Here is a 26,715-nt window from a genome sequence, read left to right as displayed (position 1 = left end):
AACATTTAGACGTGTATTGTTGCCATCTATGCTAAATTCCTGTCTCAGCTTCAAAGGTAACTAGTGTGAGAACCTACAGTTAGGTGACCTGATGAGGTCATTCTGCAACCATTTTGGATATTACAGTATACAGAAAGTAATCTATCAGTAGGAGTATTCTGTTTTGGAGAACCAGACTAGAAAGACTGCTCACGTTACTCTCCAGTGTCAATGGTGAGGATTCAGGCTCTTTGATTACTGGCCTAGAGAGGGGTCATCACACAGGGTATGAGGTAATCTATTCCCAAACAGGCTAATTCCTCTCAAGCAAGATTTCTCAAGGGTTACTTAAAAAAAACTAGCTTAAATCTTCAAAGGGGGGAGTGATATGATGATAGGAGATACTGCCAGTCATGCCAGGAGAAGTAGGGCAGTGGATGTGTAACATATGCCAACACAGCTAGCTGGAATTTTGTAAAGAATCATATGTCCTATGTCATTTGTATATCAAACTGATTTGTACAGATACTTGTGTTTAAAAATGTATTTGTAAAGTTTGTTAGTTAAAAAATGGCAAGACACCTTGGCAGAGCAACTGTCACTATTCCAGTTTCAGTTCTTTACTAACAGTTAATGGAAAGCAAATTCGATATAAGCACCTCAGATAGTTGAAGGTAACCATCCAAACTGATAGCCAAAAACAAGTTTATGTTGAACAATAACTGTCTGTTAAAATAACAGTTGTTAAGTTTCACGTCTTCTGCAAATAGTTTGCTGTAAAATAGTCAGCGAAACACACTGGCTGTTTAAATCCCATTAAATTTTCTTGAATTAATTGAATTAATTTAACATATGTGAATCTGTCCCTCCAGCATGTCCTATTTATTTCAGCGCTGAGGTTCAAGTCTCTCGAGCGCGTAGCTCGATGGGATTTGGATTTTCTGAGGTGCAGCATGTCCATTAATTCCGGGTTGGACATGGCTTTATACGTCAGGCACAGATTGCCTCTGAGCAGGCGGTATGCCACTGAGTAGAGCTGGAGTTTCTTTAACCGGGTAGCATATGGCATCTGTTTAAGCCCTTTGATCCTCTTGGTGAGGTACTTTTGGGGTCTTTTCAGTTGCTGCAGGTGTCTGGTAAGGTACATCCCAAAAGGGGCATTGTACTCAATTATGGGCCTGATGAGGGATGAGTAAAGAGGCACGATGACCTCCCCTGATCTAGATGTGAATCCCTTCATGATTAGGTGGGCTATATAAAATGATTTTCTAACCACTTTGGCCACGTGGTTGTCGAATGAGAGATTGCTATCAACTTGGGTCCCCAGGTCCCTAATTACTTGTTCCGTACTTAATGGATTACCATCTATGTGGTAATTTGTGGGCACTTTGTTTTTGCCGAAGGGGATGACTATACACTTTTTGGTGTTTAGCTTGAGGCCATGGCTCTGGCACCAGTTGTCTGTTTCTATGAGGTCCTTTTGTAGGATGCTTGTGTCGGCTGGAGAGTCAATTATGGCGCCCAGTTTGCAGTCATCTGCGAACTTGGTCAGCCACAGTCCTTCCGTGTTGGCCTGTACCTCCAAGAAATATATACCGAACAAGAGAGGTCCCAGGGCCTTGTGGGACGCCACTTGTAAATGGTTTGGAGTCTGACATGGCTCCAGCAATTCTAACCATGTGGGTTCTGTCCTTGAGCCAGTTTGCAACCCATCTAGTGACACAGGGGTTTATATTTAAGCTGGTGAGCTTATCTATAATGCCAGAGTGGGGTATTGTATCAAAGGCTTTTGCGAGGTCCAGGTAGGCTGTGTGGACCACCTTCCCCTCGTCAATGGCCTTGGTGACTGTTTCAAAGAAATCGACCAGGTTTAAGAGGCAGGATCTGCCCTTAACAAAGCCGAACTGGGTAGGATCCAGTGTCTGTAGGTCCCCAATATCTTTATTTATGAGGTCCATGATGATCCTTTCCATAGCTTTGCAGACCAAGCTAGTCAGGCTTATGGGGCGATAGTTTCCAGGATCCGTAGAGGCACCACCTTTGTGGAGAGGGACCACTGTTGCTGTACGTCACTCTTTGGGTACATATCCTGTAGTAAGGCTGAGACTGAACAGTAGTTTTATGTTTGGGTTTAGTTCTTCTTGGAGTTCATGTAGGACGCAGCCCGGGACACCATCTGGTCCCATTGATGCTGTGTTTTTTGCTTTGGAGAGGGCGGCTCTTACCTGAGCATCTGAGATGTCAGGGGGGGCAGCACTCTGCTGGGATAGATATTTGCCCCTTTGGTGGGGAAGGGGGGAGAAGTTTGCGCTGAACCTGTCAGCTAGGATGTTGGCAATGTCTGTGGGTTCAGTGTATTTTTTGTCATTTTGGACTAATTCTGAGCATATCTGGGAATTCCCACCCAGGTTTCTAACATAACTAAAGAAAGCCTTGTGATTATCCTTAGTGTCCTGTGCAATTTTTCTCTTGAAGCTGACCTTCATATGGAGTTACATGTAATGTATCTAAATAGGATTGTAAATTATTTTTTTAAGACCCATTGCTTCTACTACTACCATACTTCTCAACCTGTCAGTGCAAGAAATCTGGACAAAGATTGACAAAATGGGGGAACAAATGCCCAAAAATAGGGACATATTTTAAATATTGCTCTTATAAGCTTAGAAAGTTGCTTGAATGACAGGATTTGTTTTAGCATACATTTTTTGAAGGATTTGAAGTCTGAAACTCAAATGTATGTCATTATTTAATGAGTTCAGTCCTCAGATCATCCCAGTAATTTGTCAGAAAAATACAGATTTTATGAGGAACAGACCAAAAATATGATCCAAAAATCTGGACATTCTGCGAAACTCTGTACAGTTGAGAGGTATGACTACTACTACTGGAACTGTCTGGATATCTTTCTTCCACATTGCTCTCATTTCTGCCTGCAAATCCTGATATTTTATTACTTTGTGTCTTTCTGTATGCAAGACACTGTAGTCACTGGGTGTGGTGATTTCAATGATCAATGCTACTTTTGTCTTCTTTTCATGGACCACTATATCTGGTTTTCTAGCATCTATCTTTTGAACTCCTCATAATGTCTGATACCATGTAATGTAGACTTCATAATTTTCTATGTTGCTTTGTGGATCATGTTTCCAGTGTTTTTCAGCCACTTCAATCCCATAATGTTTGCACAATCCCCAGTGCAACTGTCTTGCCACATTATTATGCCTTTCAGTATACAGTCCTTCTATCATTAGTATGTGACAACCAACAACGAGGTGTGCAACTGTTTCCAATTTTGTTTTGCAAAACCTACATTTGTCTGCTTCTCCCACATGTTCAATGGACTTTGTAAACCAAAGTGTACATAGCCCACTGTCTTGTGTTGCCAATATTAATCTTTCATCTCTTGGTTTGAATTCGCCTCTCTCTAACCATTCCTGCATTTGTTCCTGATCAACATGAGGTTCTTCCAGAAGTTTTCTATACTTGCAACTGTATGTATGCATTTTCCAATTTCTTGCCTTCCCATATGGTCCTTCACCTGATATTCTTTCGTTTTTTAGCACATTCAGTTGCTGCCTGATTTTATATCTACTTGTCATTTGATTTCCATTCCTACTTGACACCGATATGCTTCTGCTAGACAAAGCAGGGAAGCCACCTTAGATTTACTCTTCTCGTGCTTCAAAACTTTCACTATATTTGGGTCTTATGAGGTCAGCAGATATGTATGCAGTCCCACAAGTGCAGTGCTATGTAATCAGTTTCAAGGAGGCCCATCCCTACTTCGAAACAGGGAATATATAATCTTGGTATGCACTGATTTTTATAAATCATTTGGTGAGCATGGAAGCATCCTTCTTGTTTTCCTATGTAATCTATCCAACACGTTTTGGGGCCAGTCAGTCACTTCAAAACTGCAAGTTAGGACAGGAAGAACAAATTGGTTTATTTCTTTGATTTTGTTCCTAGATGTCAACGCTGTTTTCGGGATTAATTTAAGTCTTCTAAAGTATTCCTTACTATGTTTTATTAGTATTTTTCATGTTTTATTGTTGATTCTTCATCAATTCCCAAATATTTATATACTCCCTCTTGCTCAAGTTCTTTTATATCACATTTTTGTCCCAACCTGATGTTTACTTGGTACTGCAGTTTTCCTGCTTTAAAGGTTGCTTTTGCACATGTATCAAGACCACATGACATTCTTATATCATCTTAAAATGTTTTGACAACTTGCAGCTGTGCTTTCAGCTCCTCATCTGATGAGCTACCAGTTTTAAATCATCAACAAAGAGAAGATGAGAAGTTTTTATACTTTATTGTTTTCTAGGAGCCAAATTATAGCCATGGCCTAAGTTGCTAAGTAGACAGCTTAATAGGTTAAGGGCAAGGCGGAATAGCAGCAGTGATAGTCACCCAGGAGTAATCCCCTTTGAATTTTTATCCCTAGGATAATAATTCGCCCTTTGACATGGCTTAACTGTAAAGTGGTCTGCCACTGTTTCAAGGTCACGGTAATGTACTTGATCAGTGTAGGGTGTATCTTATACATTTTTAAGCACTCCTTTATCCATGAATGTGGGATACTATCAAATGCTTTTTTTTAGTCAATCCATACCATACTTAAATTCTTCCCCCTTTTACAGTTCTTCACGATTACTTTATTTAACAGCAAATGATCCTCTGTTCCATATGACTTTATTTTATTCCCCTTTTATTCTACTGCCATAACTGAGTTTTCTTCTAAATGACTATAAACTCTGTCGTCATGAATTCCAGTGTATAGTTTATATGTCGTTGGAAGGCAAGTTATTGGTCTATAATTTTTTTGGGTAGCTTGCAGGTTCACTCTTAAGTAGAAGCATTGTTTTTCCTGTTGTTAGCCAGGTTGGTGCGCATATAAATAGTTATTAATCATGGTTAAATCTTTGTGCAAAGATGCTTGTACTTTTACCCAGAAGTTAGGTACTGCATCTGGCCCTGGGGTTTTCCAGTTAGAAGCTTTTCTTAACTTTGTTTCAATCTCTCTGGCTGTTACTACATCCCATTTCATATCCTGTACAATTAAACTTCTTATTCTTTCTTTTACTTCATCTATCCATTTAGCATCTTTGTTATGCTCCACAGGATCTTCATAGATACATCTCCAAAATGTATCTATTTCTTCTTTTTTGGTGGTCTTTCAATTCCTTTTACCTTATTTCCCAGTTCTCAATAAAACTTTTTTGGGTCATCAATAAATTGCTTATTTTGTACTTTTCTTTTATATTTGTCATTACTGTATTAATTTGTTTTATCAGTCTTCTGACTTTTTGTTTTTTATTGACCTTCTGCAGTCTATTAAATCAAGCAACTCTTCTCTTAGCTCGTTTTCTTCTACACTGAGGGCACATTTTTTGTTTTCCATTTCCTGTGGGTATTCCATAGAAAGTTCTATTGCATCTTCATCTGTCACATTTTCTTCAATTTCATCCTGGGTCATCCGTTGCTCTGTCATATGGGAATTCACTGCCCTATCACTACTCAACATTGACTGCATCAGAGTTTCCACAATTTCCTGTTCCTTCCCTTGCTGTCTAACTTCAAGTGAACATTTATACTGGTTTCCTGTGGAAGGTTCCAACTATCTTCATATGGCAACTGGAGCAATTGCTTCCTGTTCCACTGGTTTCCCCTTAATTTACAGGTCCATTGCTCTATCCTGGTGTGGTGCTTTCTGAATTAGATTTTCTACACTGAATCCTTCACTTCAGAGGTACTCCATAACCTCAGTTTCTATTTCCTTAACTTCTCCATTATAATCTCCTTGTCTACTTTTCTTCTATGTCTTCTTATTTTTTGTATTGCAATGTTTTCCATGTCTAGATTCCTTTACCTGTATTTCTATTCAAATATCTTTGGTGCTGTTATTTTTGTATTGATTAGTTTTGCTTTCTCCTTTGCATAGATATTATACTATATTAAATGTCTTTATCTTTCACATGTCCATATTTCTTCTTCAGATATCTCCGATCTTCCTGTTTCTCCTTACTTTGGGGACGTGTTCCATCGTCCTGTGATGTAACCTGTGTTAGACCTTCTACACCAAATCCTTCACTTAGCAGACACTCCATAACTTCAACTTCTATTTTTTAACTTCTACTTTACTTACCTTCTTTTCTACAGTCCCTCTTTGTGATATTATTTTTATTATTGTGAAATGTTCCATGTTTGGATACATTTGCCTATATTTCTCTTCAAATATCTTTGGAGCTGCCTTCCTTATATTGATTAATTTGGCTTTCGCCTTTGCATAAATATTGAACAATATCAAATCTCTCTTTCTTTCCCATGTCCATATTTCTTTTTTATACTTTCCGAAATAACTAGGTTTTGTTGTTTATATTTTTGCACTTCCTCAGATGCTTCTTTTTCAAAACAAATCAAAGTTTCTTGGTCTATATACTGTTTTTTTACAAATCTCTTGTATTAATGACCATCATTTTTATTTGAAGCTTCTGACAATTTTTCTTGTGGAATTATTTTTCTTTCCTCTAATTTCACTCTTAATCATTTTGTACATCTTGTGTCTGGAAATTCTGGACTGTTTGCATAATAGTAACAATACATAAAAGTCTTTCTTATCCTCAGTAGTCCACTTTATCATCTTTATGGCTCTTCTTTGGCCTATTAGCTTTTGTGATTTTTGTGAACTGCTACTTCCATCTATAACAGGGGGGCCATCCTCCCCTGGGTCTGGCCTGACCCCATTGTAGGGATGTTTTCATATTTTGAGGATTCTACACTGTCATTTCTTCAAGTCCTGGCACCAGTGTGCCTACCAGGATCGGGCACTTTTTTATCCTGGGTCTAGTGCACCCAGCTATCTTTTTTTTAATTATTGACCTACTTCTGTCCATGATATATGCTATATTTATATAAATACAGTTTATATATCAGTGTCATCTTGGTGAGATTTTGTGAAAAATAGGGTCCATCTCATGAAGGTACTTGCCAAGACTTGAGGATCAATTCAATTTCAGCAACAGTACTCTCCTTTGCTTGCTGATTATGTCTCCATTCAGACCCCTTTCTGTAAGAATTCTGGCATGAAGACAGCCTGACCTTTTGTACCTTTAGATTCTTGATATAGTCCATAAACCCACCCTTAGGACTGTAATCAACCTGTTTTTTTTTCTGTTCACTTTGAAGGGACTGTGATGAACCTGTCCATCCTTTGTAGTGTAACATTTTTTTCCAAAACATTTTCCCTTCCTTCAGGAATATCAAGCAAAAGTATTCATTTACATATCAAGCTTTTAGTACTTTCCTTTTGCTTACCGTTAGCCATTTTTTTTAGCTTTACCACCTTTCCTTTTGTCTTTCTTTCATCTCTTATTTATTTGTGAAATGTCCTGATTCCCTTCTTGATAGAACTGGGCTTGATGTAATCATTAGATTGTGAATTCCCTAAACTCTCTAATGACCTAAAAATCAACCAGTAATTAGTGCTGGCTGCTGAAAAGTTACCACTTATTTGCCTCAAACTGTGGAACAGTCTGTCATCACTGTCTGCAATGATAGTGTGCTCATTCACGCAAGACTCCTGTTCTTCCTTATCGGTCACAAACAATTCCCGCAAGGCATTACCATATGTATATACTGAGACAGTACAGTGAGACAACACTGGAGTCCTTTAAGAACTGTGTGGAAACAGAATTTAAACTTTCTTAAAGCTGTTAATTCAATAAAATCATTTCCTGTTTTCTCTCTGTTGCAGGCCTTGTCAAGGAACCACTGAAAACCTACAAAAAATAATAACAGGTCTGAGACTATGTGCAAAAAAAAAAAAAAATAAAAAATAAACAAATAAAGCACTCCTGTGGACAAAACAACTAAAATACATTTATTTTGCACTACTTTCATCCTGGAATCTGGAGACTGATTGACTGAAAATCTGGACTTACACATTTTAAGACTGAGATTACTGTTTCTTTAAATATTCCCTTTTCTTTTAGGTATGGCAGTCTTGGAGTTGGAAGAGATAAGTTTGTGGTGGATGGAGTATTTCAATCAAGTTTAAGGAACAAAAGCAATAATAATTATTCACTCTTCTGCATTTTCAGTATATTTTTTTCTGCATTTCAGGACATGGCATCTCAGACTCTATGGTCAAATGGGTCACTGCATTAGTAAAGGCATTGCCTAGCTAATGATAAGAAAAGCAAGTGCTATGAAACTGTAGACAAGAGATAAGTTTGCTTTGTATGAATACTTGAGGAAGAAAACATCTAACAACCTCCATGATCTAACATGTCAGCACTTTTCTAGCTTAGATGATTCTAACATTTATCTACACCTTTCTCCAGGAAATGTATTTGAACATTAACTTAGAAGTCTTTATAGTTAGTACCCCAGATGGTCAGTTTCTAGAGCCACACTTATTTGTTTGAACATAATTCTACTAAGATCTCCAATGTGAAGTATTTTAATTTGTGTAATGTAAGTGCTACCCTAGACTTCTGCAGTGGTTCCACATTTTTTATTTTCTTTCCTTTTTTTGTTGGGGGGTGGGGGGGGGGGTTAAGCACTAAATTTTAGGTCAAAGATTATTTTGTGTCCTTATGTCATGTCATGCTTAATAAAACAGGCTCACTGAAAGAGATGATAACACCAAACACCATTTGTATAAGAAATGGAGGCTGCCTTGTTTTCATTTCGACCTTCACACCAAATGTAAAGACTTGCTTGTGTCTGTTTGTGTCTTTCGGCTTTTCCCGGTTAGGGGTCGCCACAGCGGAACTCCGGTCCGCTAATGATTGGTAGTTGATTTTTATGTGCTGAGTTACCAGCCCTGATGCACGACCTTCAACGAAGATATGCCCATTCACGCATGTCTCCACGCAGAAGACGCTCTAGCTGAGAGTCGAACCAGACAGCGTCTTACTGTGAGACGACAACGCTACCGCAGCACCACCACCGTGGACTACCTTAAATTAGTAGCAGACCGAGTAAAACTACAATTTTCAACTCTAAAAGTGGTCATCAAAACTAACAGTCAGTTTTCATCCTACAATTTCTTCTATGTGAAACCTCAGTTGCACTTCTAAGAAATGAAAAAAGTTAAATAAAATGTAACTGCTGTATGTAGAAGATTTTTCTTATGAAACTAAATCTGCCTTGCTTTGGTAATTCCCAGAAACCTAAGTATGACTGCAAACCAAGATTACATGGATAACAAAATAATGCCTTATCTTGAAAGAAAATGCATATTTTTCTTAATACTATTTCATATATGTGTACTAAACAAGGTAAAATTCTACATTTGTATTCTGAAGTGTTAAAAAAAAATATTGCAGACCTTGTTTTCCACAGGATGAAAGCATATAAACTAAGCAAGCAGCACTGTATATGACAAGGCTTACATTTTAGCTTAGGATAGTCAGATTTTTTTTTTCATTCTGAAAGATTTAAATACAGTGAATGAACATGAAATTTCCTGAAATATTAAAGCATGCACATAAAACACACTATTAGCGGTCTGTACGAGTACTCATTAAAGTAAAGTGTCTTAAGTTTAAACCTATCCAGTCCCTCTGTCCAGATTCCCAATTATGCTCAGTTTTGCTTAGTACATATGAAGATGCTGGTGGCAAAAATTCCACATCAAAACAAAGGCCCTACTGTGTTTATAACCAATAAAGTGATTATAATTAAATGACCTAAAGGTCTGCTGTTGAAAGAGAAATCAAGAGAGCAGTTTCCTCAATGCTTGCAATGCTAGTTAGGATTGTAAAGTTCATGGTGACTGCTGGGTGCCTTTTAACAAGGTTATATAAAAACAAAAGGCTTCCTTAGTCTTTCAGGAGTCCCTCAATCAGCTAAAAAATTCAAAAGAATATAATGCAATGTCTATACTCATTCTGTTCTCAAAAGGCACACTAAATTGGAAAAGTAATGCATTAGATGTTTGTGTAGCCTTTACGGTTTCAAAAGGCATTGTGATCTCATTTTTCAGTTAATGCTAAATGCCAAACATTCTGAGTCGTTAAAAGTACACCTCAGGTTTACAGCCATTAACACCAGAAGATCAGTATTCCTTATCATGTTATTTGATCCAGATTTGCTTCATAGCCTGCAGTCTGAGAAGAATGGTTGAACTGGACCACACAATGTGCCACACTAATTTGTGTTGCCCCAAGAATAAGACAAACATAAAAACAAAACACAACGAGTAGATTGTGTTTTTCTGTAGCTTGATAGTCACCTAATTTTTCATACACTGTGTATATACTTTCAGGTATTACTGGGATAACAGACCTGCAGGCTGGAAGCATTAGCATTAAGTATGACGTTCTGTAATCACCTGTGGAATAAGACCTTCTCCTAACTTACTGTACAAATATTTATATGGCATCCCTTGCTTATTCATTTCATAAAACCCATGTTTCTAAAGCTACTCTAATTATAGCACTTGACATAACTTTCTTATACCCTGAAATTACAGAAGAAGAGCCTTCTGAAAATTAACTCAAAAAATTGAATACACATTTGCAGGTTCATATGTTCAATTGTCAAGCTTATGACCTACTGACCTGGACTGCAGTAACCTCTGTTGATATATCTTACTTCCCACATACACATTAAAATTATTTTTAAAGGAACTTTTATTTCTCGGAGTAATAAAAGCCTACTCCAGAATCTTAGAATATGTTGTGTAATGTAATGTATCTGTCATGATTTTTTCTGTTATTCATATCCCCCTGTATTATTTATAATATTTCAGATAGTACATAATAATATTTCAGATACTACATAACTGTGTTTGCTTCTAACATATTTTATAAACGCAAGAACTTTAACTTTCACCAGGTACGCATGCATGCCACCAATGCATTAAGCACTGGATGTTATATGTCTGAAGTTTTATTCTTGAAAAAAGGCAGTTAATAAAAAGCTTTTATTGCATTACTACAGTTTCATAATTCTTACAACCTGCACTCTGAAATGTAACATTTCATAAATGTAGTTTCAGCTTTTAACTGAGTATTCTGTTACTGGATCTTAGTAGTGTGAATTATTTCAGGGAATCTTAAATATTTCCACTCAGCTCACTGCTGCATCAAAGGAAACACAGGAAAAATGAATATAATTGCAACTGCTGCCATTAATACAACCTGCATGTAAGGATATCACTTCCTTAACATTGTTTCAAGCCATTGTAAGAAACTACAACAATATACAAATTGTAATTTCATGGGAAGAATAAGTAGGTATAAAATTTACCATCTTTGAGCTTACCAACGAGTTACATTTGTATGCATATCTCCATCTTTATTTTCTTCTGTTTGCATGGCTTTCTTCATACAGTCAGTCATGGTTGGTTTGTTGGCCCAAGACAAGGTTTTTACCCCTTAAATTTGAAGGTTAAGATTAAATACCATTTACAGTGCCTATGGTTTTCATTTTACCCCATGCCAGTGTGTATCTCTACATCTTCTGCCCCTTCAACTGTCTGTGAAACCTACTGATTGATGGAATACTTTATAGTGTCCATATCCGGCATTACAAGCATTCATATATGCACACACACACACACACACACACACATACACACACACACACATGCATGCACTATGCATATGCATATGTGCAGCTATGTATAGATGTGTGTGCGTGTGTGTGTGTGTATATATACATATATATATATATATATATATATATATATATATATATATATATATACACATATACATCATATATATATATATATATATATATATATATATATATAGATCAATACCTAGATAGACAGATATAGCTAGAGAAAAAGATAGACCCACTTCCTGTGGTACAGAGGGAAAAGACCCTGACTACAGCACAGGAGATCCAAATTAGCAACTTGGGCACTTGACAGAGCTGGCAGGGAGGATGACCATGTCCATCTTTCGGGGGGGGGGGTACAGGTCAACAAAACCTTACTTGTAAGTTTTTCAGCAGAAAAATACAATGAATGACTGAACTGTTATTGCAAGATCTGGAATATGCCATCTTTATTGGTAGAGAAAGCAAAAGCTTTGGATGTGACCCAAGTGATCAGAATTTGATTAGCATCTTAGATGCCTGCTGCAGCTGTTAATGGGGAAGGAGAGGAATTACACGTGTTTGCAGGCTTTCCTCTCTTTGGTGGTGGGGAGTTGTGGTGTAGGAATGCAAGCTCTTGGAGCACATACACTTGGTCGAATCCCCAATGGAGACTGTAGACCCCATGGAATGACTAATTCCAAGGGGACAAATCATTTGTAAGGGGGTTACATCACTTGCAGTAGTATATGACATGCCATCACAAATTGCCAATTGCATGGCAAACTCTGAGCATGCTAGTGGTGTGCTCACTAGGGGTTTGGACTACAAGATGGGAAAAAATGAAGCACTGATGATTTCCTAACTGATTGCTCCCTCAAGAAAGTGTTGAGTTAGCAGGCAGCATGGGAAAAATTAAAAACAGTAATACTGTGTAAGAGCTCATGTGATTCAAGCAACTGACTGAAAGCCCTCCATGCATTCAAACACATAGAAAAAATATATACACACACATACATATATATATATATATATATATATATATATATATATATATATATATATAAAACCATACACACGCACACACACACAAACACACGCGCACACACACACACACACACACACACACACACACACATATATATATATATATATATATATATATATATATATATATATATATAGCTCACTCCACTCAGTGGAGATTCCACCAGGTAACTGCCTATTGTGTTGGACAAGCTGGCATTAGGACAGCAGTTTGGGTCCAAATGGGGAGTACTTAAGTAAGCAGATAAATAGGAACTTGCCCTTTTAAATTGGTACGCCTAGGTTTTCAGGAGAAGGAGTTAGTAATAACTTGTTCTTATTTAAGTGTAAGCTAGGTTCAACATAGTGGAAGTTGCTGCGAAGTTCAAAGGAAATTTGGATGACTTGGTTGTGGTTCTGATCAAGGTAAATAAATGGCTATATCATTAGATACAGCTAACAGTTACATCTTAGATGGTGGATCTTGGCTTATTCTCCAGTTAGGCTTAACACATAGGTAAAAATGACAGAAGATGAAGTTGCTGAACTTGTCACTAAAAGGGCTCTGTGATGTGCAAAGCTGGTTTTATTTTAGATTATGACCCTCAAGCAATGGTCCCATCCACTGTTGGGTGCTCAAGACATCCAGGTGTTATGGATGGTATGGGACAAAAAGACAGCTCTGTAGGTAATGAAGCACAAAACATATTAGGTATCCCAATTCTGTTGAGCACAGTATTGTAACCATCTGGGGTGGCACAATGAAAATCTGTCACACTACCATCTATGATGAGCTGTGTGTTACTCTAGAAGAACACCTTGTCTTGCTTACAGAAGCCCCCACAAACCCTAAGGCTAACAGAGAAAATATGACACAGATCATGTTTGAAACTTTCAACATCCCAGCCATAAATGTTGCTATGCAGGCTGTGTTGTTCCTATATGCCTTGGGTCAAACAACTGGTATTGTTATGGACTCTGGAGATGGTGTGTCTCACACTGTGCCCACTTGCAAGGTACACTATTTCCCATGGTATACTTCATCTAGATTTATCTGAATGTGACTTGACAAATTACCTTATGAAGATTATGATAGAAATTGGTGTCAGCTCACCACAACATAAAGAGAAATAGTTAGAGATATCAAAGAAAAGCTGTATTACGTTGCCCTGGATTTCGCGAAGGAAATGGCTACTGCTGCATCACCTTCTATTCTAGAGAAGAACTATGAACTGCCTGATGCCAAATGATCAATACTGGGAATGAAAATTTCAGGTGTCCAAAGGCAATGTTCCAGCCATCTTGCTTGGATACTCATGAGACCACCTACAACTCCATCATGAAGTCTGATATGGATATCCGTAAGGACCTTTATGCCAACATAGTATTGTCTGGTGGTACCATTATGTATCCTGGCATTACAGACCAAATGCAGATGGAAATAACTGTTCTGGCAACAGTACAATGAAAACAAAGATCAGTGCATCACCTGAATGCAAATACTGTGTATGGATTAGTGGTTCCATTTTGGCATCTTTGTCCACTTTCCAGCAGATGTGGATCAGCAAGCAAGAATATGATGAGTCTGGGCCATCCATTGTTCATAATAAATGTTTCTAAATGGACTGTAGGAAGCTACATTTAGTTTTTTGAATCTCTATTTACCTCAATCTAGTTCTCACGCAAGTCATATGAAAACTGGAAAAGCTTATTTACAAAGCTGTACTTGTAAGCTAGCATTATATGTTGGAGGGTAATCAGTTATGTTGTGGTTTGTCAGGTTGTCTTGTCTTGCTGCAGTTTTACTTGCAGGGTTTGAAACTTTGCATTCCATGCCATACAGTTTGCTTCCTATAGTATTCCAAAATTCATGGCGTACAGAATAGTGTTGCAAGTTTGCATACAGTGGATATAAAAAGTTTACACACCCCTGTTAAAATGCAAGGTTTTTGTGATATAAAAAATGAGACCACAATAAATCATTTCAAAACTTTTCCCACCTCTAATGTGACCTATAACCTGCACAATTCAATTGAAAAACAAACAAATCTGTTAGGAAAAAAATATAAAAAATAAAAAATGTACAATATGTTGGTTGCATAAGTGTGCACACCCTTAAACTAATATTTTGTTGAAGCACCTTTTGATTTAATTATAATACATTTAACAATATATTTTTATATCACAAAAACCTGGCATTTTAACAGGGGTGTGTAAACTTTTTATATCCACTGTATATTTATTTGTTATTTGCATTTTAACTGTAAGACCCTTTTCAGACATTTTCTGGGCCACGAGGCATGATTCATAGTAAGTGTATAAAACTGATATATATATATATATATATATAAATATATATATATATATATATATATATATATATATATACATATACAAGTACTTTACACGAGGAACAGAAGCCTATTAGGGGAATAGCATAGAAGATGATGGGTAAATGAAAGAACAGTAACAAAATAACTAGAGAACACAAATTTCAAAAAACAAAAATAGCCATAGTAAATAGAATATATACATTCTGGTTAGAATTTTGTGTCAGAAGTATTAACCAGAATTAATTGCAGAGTAATAGATCATACCAAGCAGTAAAGAACTCAGAATATTAATATACCTACCCTACTATCTTTAAAGCCATGTTATTTGATTCAGTAAATTGTAGCACATCACATTTTATACTGATTTTTGAACTCTTGCAATGCCTCTCAAACAATAAGTCATCTGAAAGAGCTAATGCTTAGGTGTTACCCTAGACTCTACACTGAGATTCAGAATATATACTGATAATCATCTTCAAAGTACTTTTCCAACTAAAATTGCATTAAAGAATATCATACCTTTTATCCCCAACTGTTTGGACTTCAATAGCAAGAAATGTACTAATCCCCAAAACAGAGTACGTTATTCTCCTTCTGTGTATCCACTTAGTTTATAAAAAACGAAAGCTACAGATAATAGAAAACAAGATCTCCAGATTGTCCCTATTAACAGATCTGCTAAAACACCACTGTGGCATTCTAGAGGGACATAGGTGGCTTCCAGTAACTATTAGAGTCACTCTATAACTTGATACGCTTACATTCCAAATTCTTAAGCATATGTACCTCCCCAAGGTGTATCCTGCCCCTCAGAGAACAGAACTACTCCTTGAAAAGTAGCCAGGAAGACAGCTTAATACTAAACAGACCACCCTTCATTGGTGGGAGAGCCTTATCTAAGTTACAACCTGTTACATGGAATCACATTCCTAAAGAAATCAAAAATCATGGAGAAATATTTAAAAAAAAAAATCTAAAACTCCATCTGCTATAGGAAGCTGAATATATTTAAGTTTGTGATAATGGGTAATGGCTAATAACTCATCTATTAAAACCATCCACCGATTTTACAAATTTACTTGAAAATGTAAACCTGATTGACAGCAAATGTATATGCAATTGTCTGTGTGGTTATGATTACGCATCTTTTTTATCTGTTTTATTCTATGCATCATTGCAGTGTTGTAACTTTTGTATAATCTGCTTCTAAATTTCAGTATATGATTATTTCGTCAATGCTTTCTGTTCTGCTCATTTTATCCCAAGTCATGACTGAAAAGCGTCTGTTGACTAGCTCACTTACCTCGTTAAAAAGTGGGAATGAATAAATAAATAGATTTCAGTTATGACATTTTCTACGATCACGGTAACAATTCAGAGTCAGACAGCATGATTGATTATGTTTGCAGTAAATAAACAACTGACTTCTTGGTCAATTGTTTAGTGCCTTCACAGTAAGAACAATATCATAAGGTATATGGAAAAATGGTGCAAAACTACATTAGGAAAGGAAAACAGACTAAGTTAATGGACTTTGCTGACAAAAGTGGGACAACAAAAATCAATGTGCCAGACTTGCTTCTCAGAAGGCAGCTCACAATACTCAGGATTTCAGGGCATAGGCAGTTATATTGTTTTATATCAAGAAAAAACTGTGGTGTACATCTAGTTGTGGTTTAATACAAACTTTGTCTGACTGCATGTTTTAATCATAAGGCTATATCAACACGTTAATCATAGCATAGTTAGACCAGCAAGGATGAGGCATAGAAAGATCTAATGGGTGATACAACATTAAGGTGCAAAACTGTGTAATTCCCAGAGATGCATAGAGTGGGTGTGGCTAATGTTTCAAATATAGATCAACATAATCTTAGTACCATCTAGGTTAGCTGCTAGAGAATATTTAAAACAGTAGCATAGCTAGGGTGGGGCATGAAAGGCAACTGGTCTAGGTGTGAAGTGTTGGTGGCATGGTCAACCAATCCTGATATTTCTTTCATGCAATACCGGCTTTTAAAAGCTGGTTTGCATTTGCAGTCAAACCTGAGTGCTGCACTCCTCCATGCGTGGTCAAAACTGTAGCAGCAGCATGATATATTATAGCAAGCTGTTTGCTATAGTTTAAAAGTATTTTTTTAATAAAAACCTAAGCACTGCAGTGCTCCTTGCAGGCATGGTTTAAACTGTAGCAACTCTTTGCCATTTTTGTAGCAAGCAGTTTGCTACAGCTTAAAAAGAAGATTTTTTTTTTTTACACAAAAACATGAGAGCCAAAGCATTTCATGCAGGCCTGGTATAAACTGTAACAACAGTTTCCTACATTTGTGTAAAGCAGTTTGCAATGTGGTTTAAAATGAAGAAAAGTTTTTTTTTTAAGCTAAAACATGGGCACTGCGGCGCTCCTTGCAAGTATGGTATAAACTGTAGCAACAGTTTGTTATATTTGTTGCAAACAATTTGCTGCAGTTTAAAAGAAGAAATTATTTTATTTTAATAAGACATGTTGAAGGAGGGTTGGGGCAAGGCACACAAATGGGATCTGAGTGGCTGGGGCATGGTAGGGGGGGTAAGTCATACACCTGGCCTCCTGGTTGGTGTGCTAGTAGAAGGAACAGCCTTTTTTTCCTCTCTCTTCAGTGGAAGAACTGAGGTGGTATACATCAAACTGTAATAAGCTGATCACTTACAATGCAGCAGTTGGCTTAGTACAGTGAAATGTTTTTTTTTATTATTATTTTTTTTTCTTTCTGCTCTTTGCTTGAAGAGCTGAGGGATGTAGTGTGCTGGTTCATACTACTGACCCAGGGAGCTGGATGAACCAGCTACGCTTCTAGCTTTAGGTAAGACTGATGTAGCAAGTAAAGTTAATCCTGGCTGGAGATCTAGTTTTATTATTAGCAGAAATATATTAATGCTTAAAGAGGGTCAGGAAAAGCAGAACTAAGAAGATAACAAATGGATAGTTTCACAAGTAACATGTAAAGACAATTTAGATCTCACCTGCATTGGATAAAATTACGACAGGCACAAAAAGAAAATAAACTAATCACTGAAGTTGTACTACATGGACTAATATGAAGGCAAAGTGATAAATATTAAGAATACAAATGCTATTTTTGTATGTTTTGAGAACCACAAAGTTTTAAATAACAGTGGTGAAAAGGTATGCCCTATAGAGTGGAATATAGTAAAAATCAAGGTGGCAATTTAAAAATACATTTGTGGTATTTACCTAGCCAAAAACAACATACCACAGTATACTGTAAATGAAAATTCTGTGTATCAAGTCTTTAAGGATGTGTGACCAGAAGGGACCTCTAGTAATTTTGATGGGTTTCTGTTATGACTTAGTAATGTTAGAGATTCAGCAGATAGTGTTTTAATTTGAAGCCAGGGGAGATGAGTTCATGTAATTTTGTTGCACAAGGTCATGCAGAGGAGATGTTAAGGATTCATCCTGAAGAGGAAGGTTAGAAAGGGAAGGAGGGGCGACAGGCAGCAGATTGAAGAGACTAACTACTCAATGGAACTCCGAAAGTAATTCTTCACGTGGAGGGCTGTAGGATCATGGAAAAGGCAACTTTAATGGATTGTGGAAAGAGAGAGAATTCAGAGAGGCATTTAAAAGGGCATGAAACAAGTGGAAAAAAGTAAAGAGGATGGTAGTGATAGAGGGGCAGTACAATATGTAATGCAGTTAAAAAGACAGGGCTAGATTATAGAGGGTTATTTGTCTCTTTCTGGTATCAAGTAAATGTACTGTAATGTAATAGGACTTTATTCAGTGATAAATATAAATTCAGTGGTTAAGTTAAACAACGTGATCCGATATTAGTCTTCTAGCAAAGCTGATGTGCTCAAATGCATTGAATGAAAGAACTTGGTATGGTATTCTTCATCAGTGTCGGCAAAATAATTGCCCTATTCTGAGTGGAACTAAGTAGCTGTCCATAAAGAGTGTGCAAATCTCCTTGCATGCACTTTCTTATACAAAGCACAGCACTTTCAATAGTATCCATCCTTTTACTCACATACTTATACCATAGAGAGAGAGAACATTACTTGTCTGAAGCTGATGGTGTTTTGTCCCAGAGAGATTCAATTTTATTTTAAACTGGTGAACTGTGACTGTTTTCCTTTCAATATTACAAAAAAAATCTCTGCTGCAGAAATGATCTGCTGTTATACATTAAAAAGTGACAAAATGTACATAACACTCATCCTTATTACATAAGAAGGAAATGCAGGGGTGCTTGAACCCAAATCTCAATCTTTGTAGATTATTGCCCAGGTTTATCTTATACATTTTCATTCTTCTCCTATCTTGCAGAGATTTCTCTCAGCTGCAGACTTCTCCACATTTTCCTTCAGTACTTGAGATATTTGTTTTTGCCATAGAGAAGGGTATGTCTATACACACTGAGCCGAGTGGAGGAGGGGCGCTGACTACAACTCTGATCTGAGATATATAGCAATAAGTATCCTGTTTTTTGCTTATTTCTACTAGTTATTGCTTCTAGCAATTTATATATAGCACTTTGTATTGCCTGCTGCATAGTTTTTACTGTATTTAATTGCTATTAACTAGTCTGCACAGTTAATCTAAAACTGTCTGCCTTACAGGGCCTGATAAATAAGGTTTTACTGTCACACTGTTTATAAAGCTTTTTAGCTAGTTTTACTGTGTGAATGGTATTAATGAGAAATCTTCTGTACTTGTTAAGCACCTGTTTGTACTGATTCCCTGCCAAGGAGTGTATCATATACTTGATTTGTTTGCAGTTAAAAGCATTCTGTAGAGTCTCCTTGCTCCTTTATCTGTTTAAAAACGTTCATTTTGTGGCTCACTTCTGTTCTTCTGCTGTGATAAACATGTCTGTAGTGTTTTCTGTCTAAACGAGTGTAGGCTAGTAGCTGTAGTATTGTTGCCCACCCTAACTCCCTGTTGGTGTCTTGCTGTTATACTTGGTGGCTTTGCAGTTGGCCACCCCATACTGTAAATTTGATCTGGGACACTCTTCCCAGTCTAGTGTCATTAGCTCATTCTACCTAATACAGAGAGAACATTTGAGAAGGCCAACGCACTTAGTTTCCTAACCTTGAATTATCTTCTGCTTCACCTCTCTCCCTTTCCTTTACAAAAAAAAAAAAACTCTGCTTAACTCTGCTTAACTGTAAAAAAAATTACGCTTGTTTCCTGCCTTTCCTATAACTAGTCTAGTCCAGATACAGATTTGCTATATCCAGGACTGTTTGTAAGCTTCTGAGCCCACCAAGCCTGTCTGTGTTGGAGGGAAGCCTGCTAAGCTTATCAGTGGGAGTGGTAAGCACTAAATAACCTATCTACCACATAAGGAGTGGTTCTGGCCCAGAAATTCTAGTTATTGGCCGTTTGAGCAGTTTTTCCATCTCTCTCAACTTTCTGATTTAAAAGCCTGCATTTGCACTTGTTTCTTTCCTGTAACTAGTCTAGTTCAGATATAAGTTCTTAGTTTTAGCACTTGACTTTGCTTATTCATGCTCAGCACATATTCAGAACTTGTTGTAAGCACTAAATAAGCTACAAATTACTACAGCACTCAACCTTACTCATTACCTAGAGTAAAAACAGCTCCTGTACTCACTTTCCTCACTTGTCTACAGGAAAATTGTTTTTTATTCAGGCATGTCAAAGGGTCAGCTCCCAGTGTTCTCTCCTGTCTATCTGATGAATCTGCGCATCTTGGGGCAATGTAACAATTGCCTCATGTACACAGACAACCCTCTCCTCCTACCACCCAACACTACAACCTGTGAGAGATGCACTTATCTAGCCAAACTGGAGGTAAAGCTCTCTCCAACCAAGACTGAACTTGACAGTCAAGTCACACTTGACGCCACACTCATCACATAGAAACCTACACCACCAAAATCCACACACAGAAATACAAAAGCATTCATGGAGGCTCTCAATAATAATCTCCTCAAGCAAAAGAGACCTCCAAAGCAGAAACACAAGCAAACTCCACCCCCCAACACAACACAAATGACACATAGCCCACAGACTCAGTGTGCCACTCAACCACAGCCCATAAGGCAAAACAACTTACCCAACACACTAGTCATAGGTGACTCTATAGTCATGCACACTGATGTCCTACTCACTAGGCTAAACAGGGAGAAGGTTACTGTCAGCTGTCTGTCGGGTGCCAGGATCTGCCACATAACCCACACACTCAGGTCACTTCACAACAAGTACAAATATGACTCTGTCATTGTCCATGTTGGTGTGAATGACTTGAGACATACCTCCCTGGGCTACATGAAAAGAGACATGGAAGAGCTCTCTGATCTTGTAGCCCAGCCAGCGCTCAGAATGATAACGCAGTACAAGGACAAAATTATTGACTTCAACAATTGTCTAGGCTTCTGGTGTCATTCTAAGGGGATCCAGTATCTGTCCACCTGGGACGACATGGTCGACAGACCACAATGCTTTGCCAGAGATGGCCTGCACCTGTCACCCCTGGGATTCCGAATACTGGCTAAGGCTCTTGAAACCCCTATAATGCTTTTTAGGCAAGGTTCAAATGACAAATTCACCACCGTAACAGAAACAGGCAAGCAAAAACTGAGGATAATACTACTCAATGTTAGAAGTCTAAATCTCAAAATGTACTCCCTAGAGGCACTCCTTAAAATGGAGAACACCAATATCTGTGCAGTGACTGAGACCTGGTTCAAAGCTCCAGGGAAGAGAGCACCCCTGCATTACCAGGGTATAATTCATACCACACTTTTCAGCCATCTAACCTGGACCGGAACACCAAAGGCGGAGGTGTGTCCATATTCATTAAAGATATCCACACCTCCAGGCTAGTTGCTCAGCATAATGCATCTGAGGTTATCCAAGTGCAACTAACTCTGGGAAAAACTGCAATCCAAAGTATTGCTTGCTACAAATCCCCCACCATGCCTCAGAATTCCCACTCCTCTTTTCTTGATATACTGGAAAATATTAGGGTTCAACCAAACACCCTAAGAATGTGCGATTTCAACTACCCTAACATTAACTGGGAATACTACACATGTACCAACTCCTTTGCTCAATGCTTCCTGGAATTCATAAATTCCAATGCCCTGGATCAACTTATCCACACCCCCACCAGGGGCAACAATATCCTAGACCTAGTTATTACCAACATTAGTGACCGGTATTCCACACCTGAAGTCAACTGCTCGTTGGTCAGATCCGACCATAAGCTAATCACCCTAGATATCTGCATCCCGCCCCCACCCCCCATTAAGGAAACCACAGTAAAAAAAATTCTCCAAAGCTAACTTCATGCTTCTTAAGACAGAAGTGGTGAGCTTCATGACACCTATGCAGATGGACAATACAGTTACAACTGCTGAATACTACACAAATATACTCTATAAGCATTTACATGAGTGCATGGATTGTGCTATCCCAAACAGACCCAAGATGCTATCCTCCAAAAAAAGGAAGCCAATCTAGTGGTCCCCCGCCATAAATAAACTCTACAACAGAAGGAAGAAACTGTTGCAAAAGAGAGTAAAATCCCATGAGTTGAGAAGCTCTCTGGTCAGCCTCAGTAAGGAGCTGAGATACCTTATATGATCCTCCAAAGCTAGCTACAAAAACAAAATTGCCACTAATTCTAGGGACAACCACAAAGCATTCTATAGCTATGTCAAGAATCTCAATGGCAACACCCAGATCTGCTCTGAGTTATAGCACAATGGCACGAAAATTACAGAATCAACTGATATTGCCAACATCCTGGCAGATAGGTTAAGGGCTAACTTTACCCCCATCTCACCCCCTAAAAGGCCCATATCTATACAGGAAGAATGCAGGGTCCCTGTAATCACAACTATTCAGGTAAAAGCTGCACTCTTTAAAGCCAAAAGCACAGCATCCATGGGACTGGACAACATTCCAGGCTGCATTTTACACAAACTTCAGAATGAACTGGCTCCCCTAAGCACCATGTTCAATCATAGCCTCACGTCAGGCTTTGTGCCAACTGAATGGTGCACAGCAACAGTTATCCCACTCCACAAAGGGGGAGCCACCACTGATCCCAGAAACTATTGCCCTATTAGCTTGATGAGCCTGGTCTGTAAGGCCAAGGAACGTATCATCATGGAACTCATAAAAAAAGACATTGGTAACCTCCAAACTCTGGACCCTACCCAGTTTGGGTTTGGGAAAGGCAGATCATGCCTCCTGAACCTGATCGACTTCTTTGAGGCAGTCACCAAAGCCATAGATGAAGGTAAGGTGGTTCACACAGCCTATCTTGACCTTGTCAAGGCTTTCAACACCATCTCCCATTCTGGAATTATAGCTAAACTCACTAAACTAGGTATAAATCCCTATGTCATAAGATGGGGTTGCCAACTGGCTCACTGACAGAACCCACACTGTAAAAGTTGCAGACTCCAAATCTGACCTCAAACCAGTGTCATGTGGAGTATCACAGGGTTCAGTCCTGGGACCTCTCCTGTTTGGTATCTACTTCTCTGAAGTACAGCCTAACACAGAAGGCCTTTGGCTAATGAAGTTCACAGATGACTGCAAACTAGGAGCCATAGTCGAGTCCCAAATTAATGTGGAGATCCTGCAGAAGGGCTTCACTAAGACACATGCCTGGTGTCAGAGCCATGGCCTCAAGATCAATGCCAAAAAGTCCATTGTCATCCCCTTTGGTAAAAAGTCTTTACCCATGAACTACCACATAAGTGGCAGTCTACTTAATGCAGAATGTGTGATAAGAAACCTTGGGACCCAGGTGGACAGTAGTCTCTCCTTTGATAATCACATCACCACAGCAGTCAGGAAATCCTTCTACATGGCACACCTCATCACAAAAGGGTTCTCATCCAGGAAAAAAGGGGTAACTGTTCCCCTCTACTCAACACTCATTAGACCCATTATAGAGTACAACGCCCCTTTTGGAATGTACCTCACCAAGAATGATGCCACAATATGAAGACAAGATGATCAATTTCAACAATTGGCTTACGTATTGGTGTAATTCAAAGGGGATCCAGTGCCTGTCTGCCTGGGATGACATGCTCGACAAGCCACAATGCTTCACTAGGGACGGCTTGCACCTGTCACCCCTGGGCTTTCGGATATTGGCAAAGGCTCTTGCCACCCCCATAGTGCCTTTTTTAGGCAAGGCTCAAAAGACAAATCCACCTCCATAGGTATCACAAGGGATAAGAAACTAAGAGTAATGCTACTCAACGCCAGAAGTCTAAACCTCAAGATGCATGCACTCAAAACTCTCCTTAGCATGGAGAACATCGATATCTGTTCAGTAAGAGAAACCTGGATCAAGGCTCCTGAGAGCACCCCAGCACTACCAGGTTATACCTCATACCATGTTTTTCTGCCCCAAAACTTGGATCGAACCACAAAAGGAGGGGGAGTATCAATATTCATCAAAGATACCCACACCTCCAGGTTGGTGGTACAGCGCGAAGCATCAGAGACTATCCATGTGCAACTAACAGTGGGTAAAACTGCCTTCCAGTTTATTGCCTGCTACAGACCACCCTCCCAAACCCAGGAACCCTACTCGGCCTTCCTGAGAACACTGGAAAATATGAAGGTCTCTCCAAACACCATTATATTGGGCGACTTCAACTACCCTAACATAGACTGGGAGCATTACTCTAGCTCCAAAACCCTAGCCCGAAGGTTCCTAGAATTTATAAACTCAAATGCTATGGAACAACTTGTTGCCACTCCCACAAGAGGGGAAAACATACTGGACCTGATCATCACCAGCAGGGGGACTGTATGCTCCAGACCAGAAGTGTATCCCTCACTGGTAAGATCAGACCATAAACTAATCTCACTAGATATTCACATCCCGACCCCAGCCCCTGCCCAGAAAACCACAGTGAAAAACTTCTCTAAAGCAAATTCCACACTCCTCAAAACTGAGGTGGAATCCTTCGAAGCCCCCGGGCCTGTGGAAAATATGGCCCAGACTGCAGAATCCTTTATAAATGCATTCTATGAACACCTTCAGGAATGCATGGATCATACAATCCCAAATAAAACCAAGATCCAATCCTCCAAAGTTAGGTGTCCTGTCTGGTGGACCCCAGCCATAAACAAACTATACAATAGAAGGAGGAAGCTACTACATGATAAAGCAAAATCCCAAAAAGGGAAGGCATCTCTGATATGTATTAGCAAAAAACTACGGGCACTCATAAAATCGTCTAAGGCCAGCTTCCAGAGGCAAATTGCACAGGACACTAAGGATAATCACAAGGCTTTTTTTAGTTATGTTAGGAACCTGGGTGGGAATTCCCAGATATGCTCAGAATTAGTCCAAAATGACAAAAAATACACCGAACCCACAGACATTGCCAACATCCTAGCTGACAGGTTCAGCATAAACTTCTCCCCCCCCTTCCCCACCAAAAGAGCAAATATCTATCCCAGCAGAGTGCTACCCCCCTGACATCTCAGATGCTCAGGTAAGAGCTGTCCTCTCCAAAGCAAAAAACACAGCATCAATGGGACCAGATGGTGTCCCGGGCTGCATCCTACATGAACTCCAAGAAGAACTAAACCCAAACATAAAACTACTGTTCAATCTCAGCCATACTACAGGATATGTACCCAAAGAGTGGCGTACAGCAACAGTGGTCCCTCTCCACAAAGGTGGTGCCTCAACGGATCCTGGAAACTATTGCCCCATAAGCCTGACTAGCTTGGTTTGCAAAGCTATGGAAAGGATCATCATGGACCTCATAAATAAAGATATTGGGGACCTACAGACACTGGATCCTACCCAGTTTGGCTTTGTTAAGGGCAGATCCTGCCTCTTAAACCTGGTTGATTTCTTTGAAACAGTCACCAAGGCCATTAACGAGGGGAAGGTGGTCCACACAGCCTACCTAGACCTTGCAAAAGCCTTCGATACAATACCCCACTCGGGCATTATAGATAAGCTCACCAGCTTAAATATAAACCCCTATGTCACTAGATCGGTTGCAAACTGGCTCAAGGACAGAACCCACATGGTTAGAATTGCTGGAGCCATGTCAGACTCCAAATCAGTTACAAGTGGCGTCCCACAAGGCTCAGTCCTGGGACCTCTCTTGTTTGGTATATATTTCTCGGAGGTACAGGCTAACACGGAAGGACTGTGGCTGACCAAGTTCGCAGATGACTGCAAACTGGGCGCCATAATCGACTCTCCAGCCAACACAAGCATCCTACAAAAGGGCCTCATAGAAACAGACAACTGGTGCTAGAGCCATGGCCTCAAGCTAAACGCCAAAAAGTGTATAGTCATCCCCTTTGGCAAAAACAAAGTGCCCACAAATTACCACATAGGTGGTAATCCATTAAGTAATTAGGGACCTGGGGACCCAAGTTGATAGCAATCTCTCATTTGATAACCACGTGATCAAAGTGGTTAGAAAAACATTTTATATAGCCTGCCTAATCATGAAGCGATTCACATCTAGATCAGGGGAGGTCATCGTGCCTCTTTACTCATCCCTCATCAGACCCATAATTGAGTACAATGCCCCTTTTAGGATGTACCTTACCAGACACCTGCAGCAACTGGAAAGACCCCAAAAGTACCTCACAAAGAGGATCAAAGGGCTCAAATAGATGCCATATGCTACCCGGTTAAAGAAACTCCAGCTCTACTCAGTGGCATACCGCCTGCTCAGAGGCGATCTGTGCCTGACGTATAAAGCCATGTCCAACCCGGAATTAATGGACATGCTGCACCTCAGAAAATCCAAATCCCATCGAGCT

General features: G+C 39.0%; 1 protein-coding gene and 1 pseudogene across 1 annotated transcript in view; one reads left to right on the top strand and one right to left on the bottom strand.

Annotated features, from left to right (window-relative positions):
* LOC122807556 (thrombospondin type-1 domain-containing protein 4-like) overlaps nucleotides 1-26,715 on the bottom strand; it is a 1,503,485-nt gene that overhangs the window by 91,668 nt on the left and 1,385,102 nt on the right. The window lies entirely within an intron of this gene.
* LOC122807639 lies at nucleotides 13,094-14,190 on the top strand (annotated as a pseudogene).

Source organism: Protopterus annectens, chromosome 7.part1, assembly GCF_019279795.1.
Source record: "Protopterus annectens isolate FY-2018-M chromosome 7.part1, PAN1.0, whole genome shotgun sequence".
NCBI lineage: Eukaryota > Metazoa > Chordata > Ceratodontiformes > Protopteridae > Protopterus > Protopterus annectens.
This window is presented reverse-complemented; position numbering and strand designations above follow the sequence as displayed.